We start from the raw sequence: 17,402 nt of genomic DNA, 5'->3' as shown, positions 1-17,402 counted from the left end.
GTTTCGCTGCATTGGCCAAGCTGGTCTCAAATCCCTGACCTCAGGTGATACACCCACCTCAGCCTCCCAAAGTGCTGGGATTACAGGCTTCAGCCACCGTGCCTGGCCTGGCTGTTAATTTTTAAATGTACACAAATTGTGAGTCTTTGGTAAAAGTCCAAGTCCCTTTCTTTGATGTGAGTCTACCACCAATAAAAGTTGCACATTCTCTCCCCTTAATAAATGGCTTCCTTAGCACATTACCATAATTTTCCTTCACTTATTTCTTTAAAGTTGTATGAGAACTTAAATACACTTGGGAAGCATTATTGGCACACAGCCCTTCTGGGTTAAAAAAAAATTTCAATTTTTTACAATTATCTTTCCCACCCCAAATCAACAGCCATCTTTACTCTGCTTTGAGCATTTCCCAAGTATTCAACATAGTTCTTAATTTTTACTGGTTAATTTCATTAGTTTGTGTAATATTTAATTAAATCACATAACCAAAATAAAATGAAAAAAATGTCAAAAAGGTTTAGAAATAAATACAACCATCTCATTTTGTGCAAATCTCACGTGTTGGGAACAGATAAACATGAGTGTGATAAAGAGTAGCTGGCTCACTGAAAGGCTTCAATCTGCCAAAAGCAACCAACAGTGCATTTTGCAAGGGGAATGGAAAACATGGGTTAATATGGCATACTGGTTAATAGAATTTAGTTAAGAGAGTCTGTTATAATAAATAGTACTTGTTCATCCACCCAAATCTACCACCGATAACCCGATTCTAAAAGTCAATGTGATCACTTAGCTCTAAAAATGTGTATTCACTGGATAAATAAAAAAAGGATGGATAGATATATGGACAGACAGACAGATGGAAAGAAGGGAGGCAGGCATTTGGAGATTGAACTCAGACCACTGTCAAATGCATGCCTTCTAGATCAGAAAACAGGAGGGAAAGAAAAGCAGGGATGATTCTGAAACCACTCTGTATGTACACTGGAATTGCACAATTAAGTAAATGGACAGCAGATGGTGGGAGCCAGGTTTCTCACTGTTGGAGTGAGAGATTTCAAACATGGAGGAGAGACTAGAACAATCATAGAGTAATGGATTTGAGTTAGAGGCATCAGTATTAACCGTGTTTAGCATGATGTTGATGCAGACGGACACATGTAGAAACATTTACAGATGTGTGTATATACATCACTACCACACACACATGTATTTTCTTACTCTATCTGCTGAGAAGGCCTAGAAGCAATGACACCCCAGTAGCAATGAGCAAATCTAAAGCCCTGATCTTTGTTTCTAACATCATTTTTCATTAAGAGAAGCCAGAGCTCCTCTTAGAAATTACAGATTCTAGGGCTGGGGTAGGGAAGATACAAGATGAGCCTGATTACTCTACAGTGCCAGGAGGTGAAGAAGTGCTAAAAACAAAACAAAACAAAAAATAAAATAAAATGAACACACAAACAGTGGTAACACCAAGGAGAAACAGAAGCCAACGGAAAGAGCTCCCAACGGCCAAAGTTGGAACAATCTGAGCAAGAAAATACAGTTGAAAGAAAAAAAAAAAGGACAGAAGAGACAAATCTTCTATGCAACAAATTACAAATAATTTAAATAGACACTTCGCCCTCAAAAAAGTGGAACATAATTTCCACTTCTTACGTATAGGCTGCTCAAAGTGACTTCATTCCAAAGGGTATAGTTTGGAAAGGGACCAAAACAGAGGAGCTTTACCGTAGAGAAATCTAACAAACACAATTTCAGCCAGATGTTCAGTTAAAATCAACATACATGAGTCCTATTGATAGAATGTCCCCTTTGTTTAATGTAATGAGAATGGCAGTTTGCCTCTTTACTACTCTTCCTCCCCAAAACTCATAACCCTAGTCCAGTCATGAGACAAACATCACACAAATCCCAACTGAGAGACAATCTATAAAATACCTGATCAGTACTCCTCAAAACTCTCAAAGTCATCAAAAACAAGGAGACTGCCAGAATGGACAGGAGCACAAAGAGATATGACAACCAAACATAATGTGCCATCCAGGTGGGCTCCTGGAACAGAAAAAAAAAAAAAAGACATTAGGTAAAAATGAAAAAAATACAAAGTATGTATTTAATTAACAATAATGTATCAATATTGGTTCATTAATTGTGAAAAATGAACCATTCTAATGTAGTATATTAATAGTAGGGGAATCTGGGTGTGGGGCAGAACTCTCTACTATCTTGCAACTTTCCTGTGAATCTAAAACTATTTTAAAATGTGCAAGCTGGCTGGGCACAGTGGCTCACACCTGTAATCCCAGCACTTTGGGAGGCTGAGGCGGGTGAATCACCCGAGGTCCGGAGTTTGAGACCAGCCTGACCAATATGGTGAAACCCTGTCTCTACTAAAAATATAAAAATTAGCCAGGCATAGTAGCATGTAGTCCCAGCTACTCAGGAGGCTGTAATAAGAGAATTGCTTGAACCTGGGCAGCAGAGGTTGCAGTGAGCCAATATCACCCCACTGCACTCCAGCCTGGGCAACAGAACAAGACTCCATCTCAAAAACAAACAAAAAAGTACAAGTTTACTTTTAAAAATCCAACAGGGATGATATTTTTGACAACCACAAATCCATAATCTCTATGCAGTCTAAAGAAAAAATAAAGCTTATCCTTCTTATTTCCCCAGTCTCATCTCAAACAACTCTTTCTCCTTGCTAACCATTTTGGACATCTCTCCAATCTTTAAGGATGACACTTACTAAGAATTTTAAACATGCTGTTCTGCCAGAAAAATGCTCCCCTCTTTTCACATGCCTGACACTTTCTTTTCCATCTGAAGTAATTCACAAGACCTATTTCAAATTCTTAGCCATACATACACAAAAGCCATCCTAGGAAGGACCACAGCGGTATAGCCAATTTTTCTTTGACCTTAGTAGGAATCAGCAAAAAAAAAACAGCCGGTTCATAATGCAGACACATAGTAGGTACTTTCCTTAACAAAAGACAAGGGGTCTTTAGTGTTAGGAAATGTTAACTTCCCATTCTCTGTTTTTCTTACAAGGACTACCAGGCTTTTCCTGCCATCTGGAGCCTAAAAGCTGCCCGAATCAACTCCTTTGCCCCAGCTTGCAACCAGAGAAGAAATGGAAATACCATAAATGAGAAAACAGGGTCTATCTGAGGTGGGAGCTTCCCGGTCTGCAGAAACTATAAACCTGATCCCAATAACAAATAAGGAGACTGCAGGCAGCAGGTGCGGCAAATCTGCAAACCTTTTTCTGGTCTGAGTGCCCCAAGATAGCAATACTTTTGTTTTTCACAAGCCCATAGAGGAAATATAATCTAAGCTTCTCTGAAGGGATAAAAACAAACAAAAAAAATTTGCTAAGATTGTATCCAATCACTTAGCAAATGGACTGATTAGAAAAATTGACGCAGGTTTTTGGAAGGTGGGCATTATTCTACACGGCTCTTTCTCCAGTGAGGACCTAGAATGGATAGCAGTGCTGTGTTAAAGATTTTGTCAGTTCCCTTTTCTTCTTTGCAGCACTTATTACACTTGTAATTATTTGTTTAATATCCATGTCCCCCAATGTAATACCAGAGATTTTTTTCATTTTGTTAACCAAATCTACACCTTCTATTGTAGTATTGTTACATAGTAGATGCTCAGTAAACAGACTTCCTGAATGATACACTATTTATGTCTCTTACTTAGTTTTTGGCATGTTTTAATGCAAGTGCGTGTGTATGGGTGTGTGCGCTTAGGCACTACGTATATATTCTACTCTGCTTTTACCGTGAAAATTATAATTTCTCAGTCTACATTATGCCCAATGACAGAAGATTTTAAGTAGAAGTTTATAATTAATTAGTCTTTTTCTTAAAGCATAGAACATGTCTGTTCATCACCTCTGAAAGATCTGGCTAAATAGCTCCTTAAACATTCCAGTTAATCCAGCCATGGGGAGTATTAAATATTTAGGAATGTAGTGCAAACTACTTTGTCAGAATAGTTCCATTTAAATTACACTCCCCTGTTACCAATTGTAGCTGATGATTTAATTAGGTGGATGGAGTTAGTTACAATGATAATTAATAAGCTCTGTTAATGTCATCAAAGTTTCTATTCTCCAGAGTGGTGGGAACAGCACACACACACACACATACACACACACACACACCCCTCTGCCTAGTGAGGAAGATGGCCTATTTCTTACAAAATTCATTCTGTGTCTTCTCCTCCAGTGATTAGCCTTGTTTTGTTTGGTGTCTTCATACTAATTACAGCAACAGCTTTGTTTTGCTTTGTGTGAAAGATTGCTTTACTTGATTACATTTGCAGAGAGAGTAGGCACTTTGCAGCTAAAACAAAGTACCCAAAAGGACATTTCATGTTCTTTCTTCAAAGTATTCATAAGAGCTGTTCTTACAGTTAAAACAGAGTCAAATAAATAAAGAGTATCAGAAAACTAATATGTAAATAAAACTAAGTCTTTATAGACTATCTATTACCTTATTAAAACATTGTTTTGGAGACCAGACGTGGACTCCAAAAAAACTGTTTCTCATCTTCTCCATGAAACTAGAGTTGGAAAAATGAGAAAAATATCACATAGAACTCTAAATTTGACTCAAAAGCTGACAGCTCCAAGAGAAGTTTCCTATATCTCGCTCAGAAGGAAGATAGATAGTGATACAGAATGGAAAGAGAGAATTTCATATAGTTGTGGCAGGACCCATTGTGACCTGTTGATCGCAGTCACTTTACATGGTATTTACAAATGCGAGAGGTTTTCACTTCTCATCTGTTAAGCTGAAAGTGATCTCAGTAACGATGAATTCTATTCCCAATTCTCCAGTTATCCAAACAACAAACTCTATGCCATTTGCTCATTGGGACAAGAATAAAAACAGAAATAGTATTAGTTGTATGAGAAAAATAAGCATTTTAAAGGCTCCTTTAAAAAAGTCAATACAGTGTATCCAAATTAAACTCCTTTAAACTGACAGAGAACTTGAGTCTCTGCATCGAAATGGATTAAGTCTTACTTGCCCTCAGAGAAAGAATCATTAGACAACTAATTCAAGAGAAAGGATTAGTTTATCTCTTGAACCAATTAGAGTCACTATCACCTAGAAAATGTACGGTAGCCTTAAAAATGTTCCACACAGTCTATGGCCAAACCACCCTGAACACGCCCCATCTCGTCTGATCTTGGAAGCTAAGGGGTTGGGCCTGGTTAGTACTTGGATGGGAGACCGCCTGGGAATACAGGGTGCTGTAGGCTTTTTTAAAAATATATATAGAAAGAAAAATGTGCCACAGAGTTGGCAGTTTTTATTTGAGAGGCGGGGCAAACATCAGGAAAATCCCATGTAAAAATTGCAGTAGCAGAACACACGCATGGAGTTTTTCAATGAGACTCAATGGAGATTCATTCACTCTTACAACTTGTTTACTGCATGCCCAATATAAACAAGGGCCTGCGCTTGAACTAAGTGGGACTAGGACAGAAGGTAGCACTGGGTACACACCACTTACCTGCATTACTCTGTTGCTCTCTCATTACAGCCCTGTGAGGTAGCTCAGCCTCTTCATTTCATCGGTGAGGAAATTAGCCAGGTGGGAGGGGGTCCCTGGAGAAATTGCAACCGCCCTGCGCACTGAGGTGGAGCCACTGAGGTGGAGCCTCGGGAAGTTCGTGCCCTGGCCCCGCCTCTTCCTGTGTGGAACCTGGGATTCAAACTGCCGGGCGGGAAGCACTCTTGCAGAGGCACTCTTTGTTCCCGTTTTCCCCTTTCACCCAATAAAACCCTGCTTTACTCACCCTTTAAGTCTCTGAGAGCCTAAATTTTTGTGGCCATGGGCCAGACAGGAACCTCATCTTTAGCTGAACTAAGGACAAATCCTGCAACAGAAACTTGGTGTTCACAGCAGCTTTCTCAAAATCATCTACCTACGAAGTGGCAAAAGGCAAAAACAGCGTCCCAACTTCTTTCTGCTAATTCAAATCCCCAGTGATAAGGTTTGGCTCTGTGTCCCACCCAAATCTCTTCTCTGATATGTAATCCCCACATGGGAGGGAAGGCCTGGTGGGAGGTGATTGGATCATGGAGGCACTTTCCCCTATGCTGTTTTTATGATAGAGAGTTCTCATGAGATCTGATCATTTAAAAGTGGCAGTTTTTCCTGCATCCTCTCTATCTCTCCTGCTTATTTTGAAGAAGTTGCCTGCTAACCCTTTGCCTTATGCTATGATTGTAAGTTTCCTGAGGCCTTCCCAGCCATGCAGAACTGTGAGTCAATTAAACTGCTTTCTTTATAAATTACTCAGTCTCAGGTAGTATCTTTATAGCAAAGCAAAAATGGAGTAATATATCCATCATGCTAACTGCTGAAAGAGAACTAAAGTCATCATCTACCCTCAAAACACTGATCCCTGAGCCATAACCAGGGAGGCAAGGCATATGGAAAGATCACTGAAATAAATGTTTCTGTGACAGCAAGAGGAATATGTAATATTTTAAGAGTTGAAAAATGAGGGAAGATTTGTAAGAAATAAAAAATAAAATTTAAACTGGGTGTGTGTCAGGTTTTGTCATGTGACTCATGCAGCATTGCAAAAGATAAAATATAAGCAAAAAAAGTGTAATGTAAGTTTGAGACACAATGAATTATCCCTTTTGGTTTCAGGATAGGGAATGGGATGTAAGTAAGCAATGTTCAGTGGGTAATTTATAGCATCAGCTCTGGAATAAGACTGTCTGGATTCAAATTTCATTTTGACCACTTATTAGTTGTGTGAACTTGTGCAAACTCTCTAAGCCTTAGGGTCCTTATGTGCAAAACAAGGATAATTGTACATATCTCTAGATTCGTTGCAAATATTAAGTGACATGATGCATACCAGTCTTCTAAGGGAAAGTGCATAATAAGTGTTAGCTTTTGTCATTATGCAGGGGGTAGAGAGAATTAAGCTTGAAATAGAAAATTGGAACCATACTAAAGACTGGTATGAATACCAATGGCAAGATTTTAGACAGTGTAATATAAGCAATAGAGGGATAATACTGAAAGTTTTTGAGTCAAGGAACTTTACAATAAAAGCTACACTTTAGAGAGAATAATGCTGCAATCACGTCCAGGATGGACTGGAACAAAATGAAAGAGATTAGCATTAGTGAATAAACTACCACAAAAATCCAAATAAACAAAGGTAAAGAAAGACACAACCAACACCACAACCTAAAAGTAGTAGGATGGAACTAAATATGAATGAAGACACCAAAGATATTCCATAATTGTGCATAGGATTAGCCTTCACATCCTACTACAGAGGCACTCTGCAGTTAATGAGCCAAATATTAACTGATCCTACAAATGTACTCAATCTGTAATAATAGGGGATCCAGAAACAAGATTCTATGACAATGATTGGCTATGTTACATTGTAAATATTAAGTGTCTCCAATTCTCTATGCTTTTTAATAAATGCATGGGATATAGTATTAAATATACAATTATTCCCACACTCAATACACTCAGAGTCTAGTATGAGACCTACTGGTATATATATTAGTTGCTCAGTCAATAATAACTGGAAGACTCAAGTATGATCACACCAAAAGCATTTCCAAGGTCAAGCAAATCAGAGTTAAAATACTAACCCACATATTTATTAAATTTTTTACATGGGTAAATTATCTAGCATTCCTAGCTTTAGTTTTCCTTATCTAGAAATAGAAATAATAAGTTACAAACTGACATAATTATATGAAGTTTAAATGAAAGTCTATCTTTGAAGGATGCAAAGACTGTAATTAAAAGATTTAGAATACAAATTAAGAAAAAATATTTAACATGTTTAAGGAATTGAAAAAAGAAATGGAAAACATGAAAGGGTGGGGGAAGCAACTATTCGAAATTGTCAGTAACATTTACAAAAGCATTAAAGAGAAGTTTTAGAACTAGAAAATACAACAGATAAAATTAAATATATATTGAATGGGTTAAACAGTTTAGGTACCTCTGAAGAGATGATTAATTAACTAAAAGAAAGATCTAAAGAAATAACCCAGAATTCAGTACAGGAGTTGAAAAGAAACACAATAAGAAAAAAAGAATAAAGGAGTTAAGGTATAAAAAGACTTAATACACTTTGGAGTTCCAGAAATGATGGGAAAAAAATACTTAGGAACATTTAAACATTTAAGACTGCTTTAGGACAATAACACTTTGCCTTGGGAAACCATAAATCTAAAGCATGAATAAAAATAAACATCAAAAAGACACATAGTAATCACAACCGAAGTGTAACAAACACATAGAGAAAATCTTAAAAGCAGCTAAAGGGAAAAGACAAAGCTGTGGCCAACTTCACTCCAGTAACAAGGAAAGCCAGAAATCAGAGTAATAAAATCTTCACAAAGTTTTTAGAAAAAAATAACTATTAGTCCATAATTGTAAATTTAACAAAACTAACTTTCAAGAAGAAAAGGCAAATAAACATTATTTAGACAAAAACTTTACAACAAACATATACTCATTAAAGTTATTTGAAAAAAGGTACATCAGGAAGTTGGGAAATAATTGCTGAAGAAAGGCCTAAAATGGAAGAAGGAATATTGAACAAAAAGAAATGGTAACTGTGGATAAAAATGTACTCTAGGATATAATGATGATGATTATGAAGTCATCTAATTTGCATGGTAAGAAAAACAAAATAGAAGTAAAGTATTTGATAACGAATATCTTAGTTGGGAGTAAGCAGTATATGTTGAAGGGTCTTCAAATCCTTATAATGTTTGAACAGATGACAGATTTAATTGTCAAACAAAATTGTAGAAATAAATCCAGACTTCCTGAAACTGATAATAAATGTAAATGAATGCTTATAAAAATAAAATAAAGGAAGAAAAGATTTCTTTTATCACCCATTGCCAGGAGCATGGCTGAAACCCTTATAACAAAAGACATGAGGGAAAAGCATACAAGCAAAAAGCATACAAATTTATTTAATGTAAGTTTTACATGACACAGAAGCTTTTGGGAATAAATACCCAAAGGAATAGGAAAAAAATGTGTATTTTACGGACATCATGCAAAAGTATGATTGGAGAACAAAAAAGTATGGTCCAAGTATTAATAATCTGGGGGATCTGGCAAGGCCTGTTGTTCGGATTCTTCTTGACATTTCTGTATCTCTAAAGATAAAGATGTTCTTTGGATATAGGGAGGGTACATCTGGAATGAAGTTTTCCTTCAGAGGAAGGTCAGATCCTTCTTTATGTTCTGCTTCAGGGAAAAAGGCCAGAGGAAAATGAGAATAATCTTTCTGCTTCTGTTATTTCCACAAAGGAAAAGGTGCCATATTTTGGGTAGTGGTCCTGAATCCTGTGAAAAGAAATAAATCAGATATACCAAGTGACTGTAATGCTAAATAAAGTCAGGAAAACAAATTTATATCAGATAACACAAACTTTTGGGAGAAAAACATCATAGTGAACAAAAAAGGATATTATAAACTGGTTAAAGGAGCAAAAATCAAAACAAGAAAAATGTAACGGAAATGAAAGAAAAGAAGGAAAATAAAGGTAAGGACAGAAATTAGTAAAATAGAGATGATTTTAAAAAAGCATTTTAATACAACAGCAAACTTTTGGCAAGACATATCAAGAAAAAGAATGAAAAATGTATACATTATAATTAAGGTGGGTAATAAATATTATAATAAATATTAAAAATATTAAAATGCTTTGGAAAACTATATGCCAGCAAATTTGAAACCAGATGAAAAGAATACATGTTTGAAAACATGTAAAATGTCCAAATAGTAAAGTTGAAGGGGCAATAACCACAAAATAAATTAAAAATACTAATAATGGCAGTTTGTTCTCCATGAAGCTGAAAATAACTTGTTAAACCAAAAATAAGATTCCTAGAATCCTCTTCTGAGTTAGACCTGGCCAGAAAAGGAATGTGCTTAAGATGAGGAAGGTGAAAGTGAAGGAGCTGCCATTCCTCTCTAGAGGTTGTCATAGACCTTGTGTTGACAGACAGGTAGTTGACTGGATCCCACCTGTGCCAGGTCACAGGAGTTGACTGTACATATCTCTGTGACTTCACATTCAATGACTTCACATTGATAGCTTGAAATAGGGTGTAGTAGCAATATTTACACTACAAAAACTGGAAAACACTTAAATCAGGACTTTTCCCCTACTCCCCACCTTCAACACACACCCTGGAAAAGTGGTTGTTAAGTATTTACCATAGTGTGTGTCTATCACATTGTGATAGATATAAAGCTGTCAATAACTTCCCTATGAATCAACCCTAGGCTCGTTATCAGATGCTATGAAAGCAATGATAATCTTTGTCTTATTCAAAAAACTCTAGAAAGTAGAAAAAGTATAAGCTTCCTGATTATATCAAAAAGCTAAATATTAACCTCAAGCCAAATCTGGATATAAGAAAATGATGTTATAGGATCACTTCGATACATGAACATAAATCCCAAAATCCTAAATAAGATATATACACTTACTGTTCTAATGCTATGTTAAAATGTCTGCATCACAGTCAAACAGGTTTTATCCCAGCAATGTAGCAACTATAACATCAGAAAACCTAATCACCATAATGCCCCATATTAATAGTCTAAAGTGGAAAAATACATGATCATTCCAATGGATGCAGGGAGGCATCTGAAAAATATCAATACCTTTCAGGATTAAAGAAACTGAAACAAAGAAGAAGAAGAAACAAAACAACAACAACAAAAAACTCCCTGAAACAAAAGAAGGCTGCCCTGACTTGATAAATATCTACCCAAAATTCTATAGCAAATACATACTCAATAGCACAACATCAGAAATACTGCCACTACTCAGTGTAGTATTAGAAGACTTGATTAATGCCACAAAATGAAGAAAATAGGTTAGAAGTATTAAGATTTTGAAGAAGGGGAAATTGTAATTTTTAGATTATATTATTTCTTACATAGAACATTGAAGAAAGTTAATACTTTTACTAATAAGTTTATAAAAGCTTATAAGTAAAGTATTCACAAAAATATCCATAGATACATCTTTACCAATACAACTAACTAAATTATACAATAGAAAACAAAATACTAGTCACCGCTGCAGCAAAATATCAAAGGAATATCTAGGAATCACCCTAAATAAAGTGCTTTCTTCAGTGTAGTGATTCCTCAAATACTTAAAAACAGAGTTACCATTTGACCTACCAATCCCACTATGGTGTATATACACAACAGAATATACATCATTCTATTACAATGACACATGCATGTGTATGTTCATTGCAGCACTATTCACAAGAGCAAAGATATGGAATCAACCTAAATGCCCATCTGTGGTAGACTGAGTAAAGAAATGTGATACATATACAACACAGCATACCATGCAGTCATAAAAAAGAATGAGTTCATGTCCTTGCATGGACATGGATGGAACCATTATCCTCAGCAAACTAATGCAGGAACAGAACACCAAATGCCACATGTTCTCACTTATAAATGGGAGCTTAATGATGAGTAAACATGGACACATAGAGAGAAACAACACACACTGGGGCCTGTAGGAAGGTGGAGGGTGGGAGAAGGAAGAGGATCAGGAAAAATAATTAATGGGTGCTAGGCTTAACACCTGGGTGATGATATACAACAAACCCCATGACACAAGTGTACCTATATAACAAACCTGCACATGTACCCCTGAACTTAAAATAAAATTTATAAAATAAATAAAATGTCTTCCTAACATGTGCAGGAAAAAATAATAACTCTATTGAAGATTTTTAAAACTGAGTAGAAAGTTATACTATGTTCAAGGATGCAACCATTAAATAGTTAAAAGACATCAATTGTCACCCAGACTACTCTATTTATATCATGTCATTTCAAAAAGATTTAGTAAAATTTGCAATTTGATAGGCTTTTACCACAATTTTAAGAATAGAATAAGTCAGCAGGACAGTTTAGAAAATGAATAACTTGCTTCAGCAGATATTATGAAGCCAAACAAAGACAGTTGATAATTTAGATAGATGGGTAGATAAATAAATAGATAGAGATGGATCAATAGATAGGTACTAATTGGTACAATAATAGACTATTAAGCCAGTAAAAAAACATATAGTTTTGTAATAAAGAGGCATCATAGATCAGTAGGAATAGGATGCATTATGGAGTAAATTCTCTATGGAAGGAGAAAAACACAGGATACTCAAAACTATAAAGCTAAAGAGAAAAGTATAAAAGAATATATTTGAGACCTTGGGGGTAGATTAGGAAATCAGTTTTTAAAATAGTCAAAATAGATACTATAAAGGGAAAAATTAATTTTACTGCAATCAAATTTCATGAAAGATTCATGTTCAGTGAAGCATGTCATAAACAAAATATGAATGACAGACTGAGGGAAGACACAGTCAAGGGAATATGTACAAAAATGTAAAAGGAATTCTCATAAATCTACAAGAAAAAAATGGAAATCTATATGTAAAATGAGTAAGGTTATGAATAGGCAATTTACAAAAATGAAAACCTTAAGTGGTTTATAAGAATATGATGTTTAATCTTATTAGTAATCAGAAAAATGCAAATTAAAAGGAGATGCCACTTTACATACATTAGAATGGCAAAATTTAAAAGGTCAGATAGCATCAACTACTGAAAGCCTCATGAACTACTGGTGGAAAAATATTGAGTGTAAGAATATCCCAGCACCCAACAATTGTCCTTAAAGAGCGAGCCACATGTGAAGATAATAGTTAAAGTGTTTTTTCTCATATCAAGATGCTGGAGGCCTATAAGGTTTCGATCACTAAATAAATGGGTAAGTAAAATGTAATAAATACATATAATGGAAACATAAAATAACAAATAATATTTAATAATAAAATATTTTAATGCTGAGAGAAAATATTAGGAGCATATTTTGGAGCATAACATCATTTATGTAAACTGAAAACACCCCAAAATAAAGCAGCATGTTCGTTACAGACATAAACCTAAATGAACATATGAACAAAAGGCTGGTATGTTATATGTTAAATTCAATGAAGAGGATGCTTATACATAGGGTAGAATCATGGTAGAAGTTAAAAGAAAAAAACATAGAAGATAAAAGGTAAAGCAATGATAAGAGTCTTAATTCAGTTTGTGTTGCTATAAAGAAATACCTGAGACTGGGTAATTTATAAAGAAAAACTGTATATTTTGGTAATTTATAAAGAAAAACAGTCACAATTCTGCTGGCTGGAAAACTAGGCATCTAGTGGAAGCATCCAGCTTTTCCACTCCTAGGGAAACTGAAAGGGAGCAGGTCTGTGCAGAAATCACTTGGTGAAAGAGGAAGTAAGAGAGAGGAGGGAGGTGCCAGGCTCTTTTAAACAACCAGCTTATAGAGCAAGAACTCATTACAGCGAAGATGGCACCAAGACTCTCATGAGGATTCTGCACCCATGACCCAATCACCTCCCATTAGGCCCCACCTCTGACATTAGGGATTAAGTTTCAACATGAGATTTGGAGGGTCAAACAACCAAAACATAGCAATGAGATTACCATGAATTGAGTAAGAACAACTCTTGTATCTGAAGTTCACACTAGGAAAAACAAAAGGGTCTTTGGGTTTCATTCTTAGGCACACATTGACATGTTAGGAGAGAAATGACCATCTGTGTCACATAACTAAATGTCATTTTGTTGTGGTCCATGAGATCGGCACGTCTGCCGGGGGTCTCTTGACCAGCAAGAGGGTCCCAATACCTGGAAGAGAGAATGCGTGGAAGAAAAGAATGACAGAAAAGAATGAGGTCTGGAGGGCTGTCGGGCCACGCCCAAGACCGCAGTTTATTCTCGTGCACAAGAGTTTATATATGTTTTTTCATACAGTGACTGACATAGGTCCCATTACAAAAGTTTTATCAGGAGGGAACAGAAAATTACAAAGTAAGCAGGGGAGAGGGTAGCATACAGGTTTATCTAAAGGTCGCTGAACCCAAAACAAACAAAAGATTCTTATCCTATAAAGATTCTTATCCTCTTATCAATAACTACAGTTACAGTAAGTAACATCAAGGCAAGCGATAATTTGAGGGGTAGCAATTTTCTAGTAACATGGGAGCGATCACAGAATTTAGTGAATGCAGGTAAACAGAGTCATAAAACCAGCCCAGAACGGGAACTTCAAGAGAGACAATAGTCTCGTAAATGATCACGCAGGCCTCACCCAGACATGCCATTAGCTCAGTGGATCAAGAATAGGCTTCTGCAAACTCAGGCCTCTATCACTTCCTTCTTTTTTCCTCAGCCTGACTACCCTCAGCAGGGGGAGAATATGTCCGGGCTCTAACTCCATAATGGCAGAGACACGAAGGGGTCTCTACGCTGGTGGAGTGATCCCCATACATTTGACAGATTCCATTTCACCCAACTGATTTCTAGATATATGACACATTCTTAAGTCCAAATGATAAACTTGCACACCCAAATGAAAGGACAGAAAGTTATTTTTACCTTTCCCCTACCCCACCCACACACATACAGAAACAATAAAACACTGATATTGGTGTAGTAAGAACCTGCCATCCCTGAACAGTATGCAACTTATCAAATCATGATTTTATTATCCCCATACTTCTGCAAACTCCCAAATCTCCAAAGAAGAATAACTCATAGATCTAAGATTCAGTCAGGGGATTAGCTTAAAATAGAAGTAAAATGAGGCATAGTTTGTCTAGAGAATTTTCCTTGGAAAACATAAACTACTCTATGCAATTATGTTGAGAATTGAAAACTGCTACAGATGGCTTACTAAGACTATTAATACCATAAGACCATTATATGCAATTTTGTTATTAATTGCAAAAATCCCATTGATTTTAATCTACAAAAGTAATAAATCCAACACACACAATAATTGCTTGTATTTTTAAACCCTAAGAGATTAGACATTTTAAATCTTCTTGTCTCCACTCTTAACTAGGGAATTTAAATATTAGAAAATAAATTTGAAGCATCTACTTTGAAGATGAAAGTATAAATTTTGTCATGGAAACATAAAAACAAATTAATTCAATTTACACTATTTACTGCACTATAAGGTTTCTACAAAATTTGTGATATAAAATTAAACATTAGCATAATTTAACATCCTTGACTCAGAAATAGACCAAACATAGTTCTCAGCTCAAATAATATTGCAATCTTGATGTATTTTACAACATATTTTCTCAATTGTGACTGTAGCTACATATATTTCCTTATTGGCCCTAGGTCTTAAAATAATTTTATTTATATTAAAATTTCCAAATATAGTCACAATACTGTTAATACTTTTTATTAGGTTTTAATTTTACAATTTAACAGGAGAGTCAAACACAAAAGTTAATAATGGTTCTAGAATGAACCACATACTTAAAGAATGTTAAACCACACACTAAAGAATAGGACTGAGAAGGAGAAAGTACTAAAGACTAACTTTCAACACTAAATGGTTCCAAATTATTTTTTCTTTAACATTTACATGTATAATTTTGATAAACAAATGGAAACAAAAAATGCAGATTATGATTATGTCTGGGAGGAAAGATTATATGTGATTTTCAATTTTCACCTTCATACTTTTATGTGTTTTTCAAATTCTCTCTCTTTGATACCTACCTCTCTTTCACTCAGAGGAAGAATAAATCTTAAAAGTAAAATGAAGAGAACTTTCACTGCCAGCAATATTGCTAACCAGATATCTGAAGTACAGATCAAGTATAGATCACTGAAAATTATAGATAAAATATAGGATTTTTAAAAAACACATCTTAAACCTTAAAGCTAAGAATTTCTTAAAAGAGAAAAAATAGATAAGACACGGAACAAGAAGAGAATAAGTTCGGGTTGAATAAGCGATGACTTCACTGACAAGCATTCTAATTTCTAAAGGAAGCTTATTAAAATATTGATTAACTCAAAGCAGGAAATTAAATATGCCTGTTAAACTTTTACATTTTACTCCAAGCTCTAAAAAAAGGAGAGTGCCCATTTTCATAGCAGTTTTTACATAGTTTTAGAATCATCTCAGGATATGATAGAACTATCATTGCATATCGATGAGGAAATTATGTGTTACACACTCAATGGTACTGGTTGATCAGATGAAAAAAAAAGACTCAAATTGAATTCCTCCCATACATCACAAAAATCAATTTCATGCAAACAGAAACCACAACGAGATATTACTAAACACACATTCAAATGCCTAAAATTAATGACTACTAATATCAAGTGCAGGAGAGAACATGAAGAAACTAGAATTTTCACACATGACTAGTGGCAATACAAAATAGGACAACTACTTTTGAAACACTTTGGTAGTTTTTTATAAAGTTAAATATTAACTTATTATTCCTATTTTTCCAAGATAGATAAACATCTGTCCATACAACAACTTGAATACAAATGTTCATGACAACTTTTTTTGAAATAGTTTAAAAAGCACTGGAAACAGTTTATTAACAAGTAAATAGATGCACAAATTGTGGACTATCCCACAATAGAATGAGGCTCGGCAAATAGAAAATAAGAAGAAAACAACTACTGCTACATGCAACAACATGAATAAATCTCAATTATATTATGCTGAGTGAAAGAAGCCAGATGCAAAACTATACTTACTGTAAGGTTCCATTTATATGAAATTCTTAGAAAAGACAAAACTAATCTCTAGTTATTCTACAGTTAAGGGGTTGGTTAGGGCCAGGTGACTTGGGAGCAACTGACTGTAAAGGGAGCTTTTCAAGGTGATGCAAATATTTGACATCTCGCTTGTGGTAGTGGTTACGAGTGTACATTTGTCAAAACTCAAACTATACACGTTAAATGGGTATATATTATTATATATGAATTAAACCTCAGTAAAATATGTGCATATATAATTTTCATATAGGTACATATATAATACTTATGTATAATAAAACTTAAATGTTAAAGACAAAACCTTAAAGATCTTTTAGAAAAAAAAAAAACAGAGACTAGTTCTCTGCTTTCTGCATAAAGAGTAATTTTTTAAATGAATTATAGAAACAAAAATTATAAATTAAGACAAATATATTTCACTACATTAAAATTGTGAGCTTCTTTTCCTCTGTGATACAACAGGAAAAGTGACAGTAAAAATCATAACCACAGAAAAGATATTTGAAACACAAAATGACAAAGCATTAGTATCCAGAATATTCTTAAAACTCCAATGAATCAAAAAAGAAAACCCAACTGAGAAATGATAAGATAAAAATAAGCAATTCACCTAAGTGTAAATAAATGTAACTGACCAACAAACATATAAATACATGAAAAGATGCTAAAGGCTGTTAAG

At 34.9% G+C, this 17,402-nt stretch overlaps 1 long non-coding RNA gene and 1 pseudogene across 1 annotated transcript in view; one reads left to right on the top strand and one right to left on the bottom strand.

Moving 5' to 3' along the window:
* The first annotated feature begins 5,173 nt into the window (after positions 1 to 5,173).
* LOC135275135 (5S ribosomal RNA) lies at positions 5,174 to 5,290 on the top strand (annotated as a pseudogene).
* Positions 5,291 to 9,002: 3,712 nt separating this feature from the next.
* Positions 9,003 to 17,402, bottom strand: part of LOC135275094 (uncharacterized) — a 75,624-nt gene continuing 67,224 nt past the window's right edge. Inside the window, exon 4 of the long non-coding RNA XR_010342798.1 lies at positions 9,003 to 9,396. This is a non-coding gene — a long non-coding RNA (uncharacterized LOC135275094). The remainder of the gene's footprint in view (positions 9,397 to 17,402) is intronic.

The sequence above is a fragment of the Aotus nancymaae genome, unplaced genomic scaffold, assembly GCF_030222135.1.
Source record: "Aotus nancymaae isolate 86718 unplaced genomic scaffold, 86718_ANA_hifiasm-v0.15.2.pri h1tg000015l_0, whole genome shotgun sequence".
Lineage (NCBI taxonomy): Eukaryota > Metazoa > Chordata > Mammalia > Primates > Aotidae > Aotus > Aotus nancymaae.
This window is presented reverse-complemented; position numbering and strand designations above follow the sequence as displayed.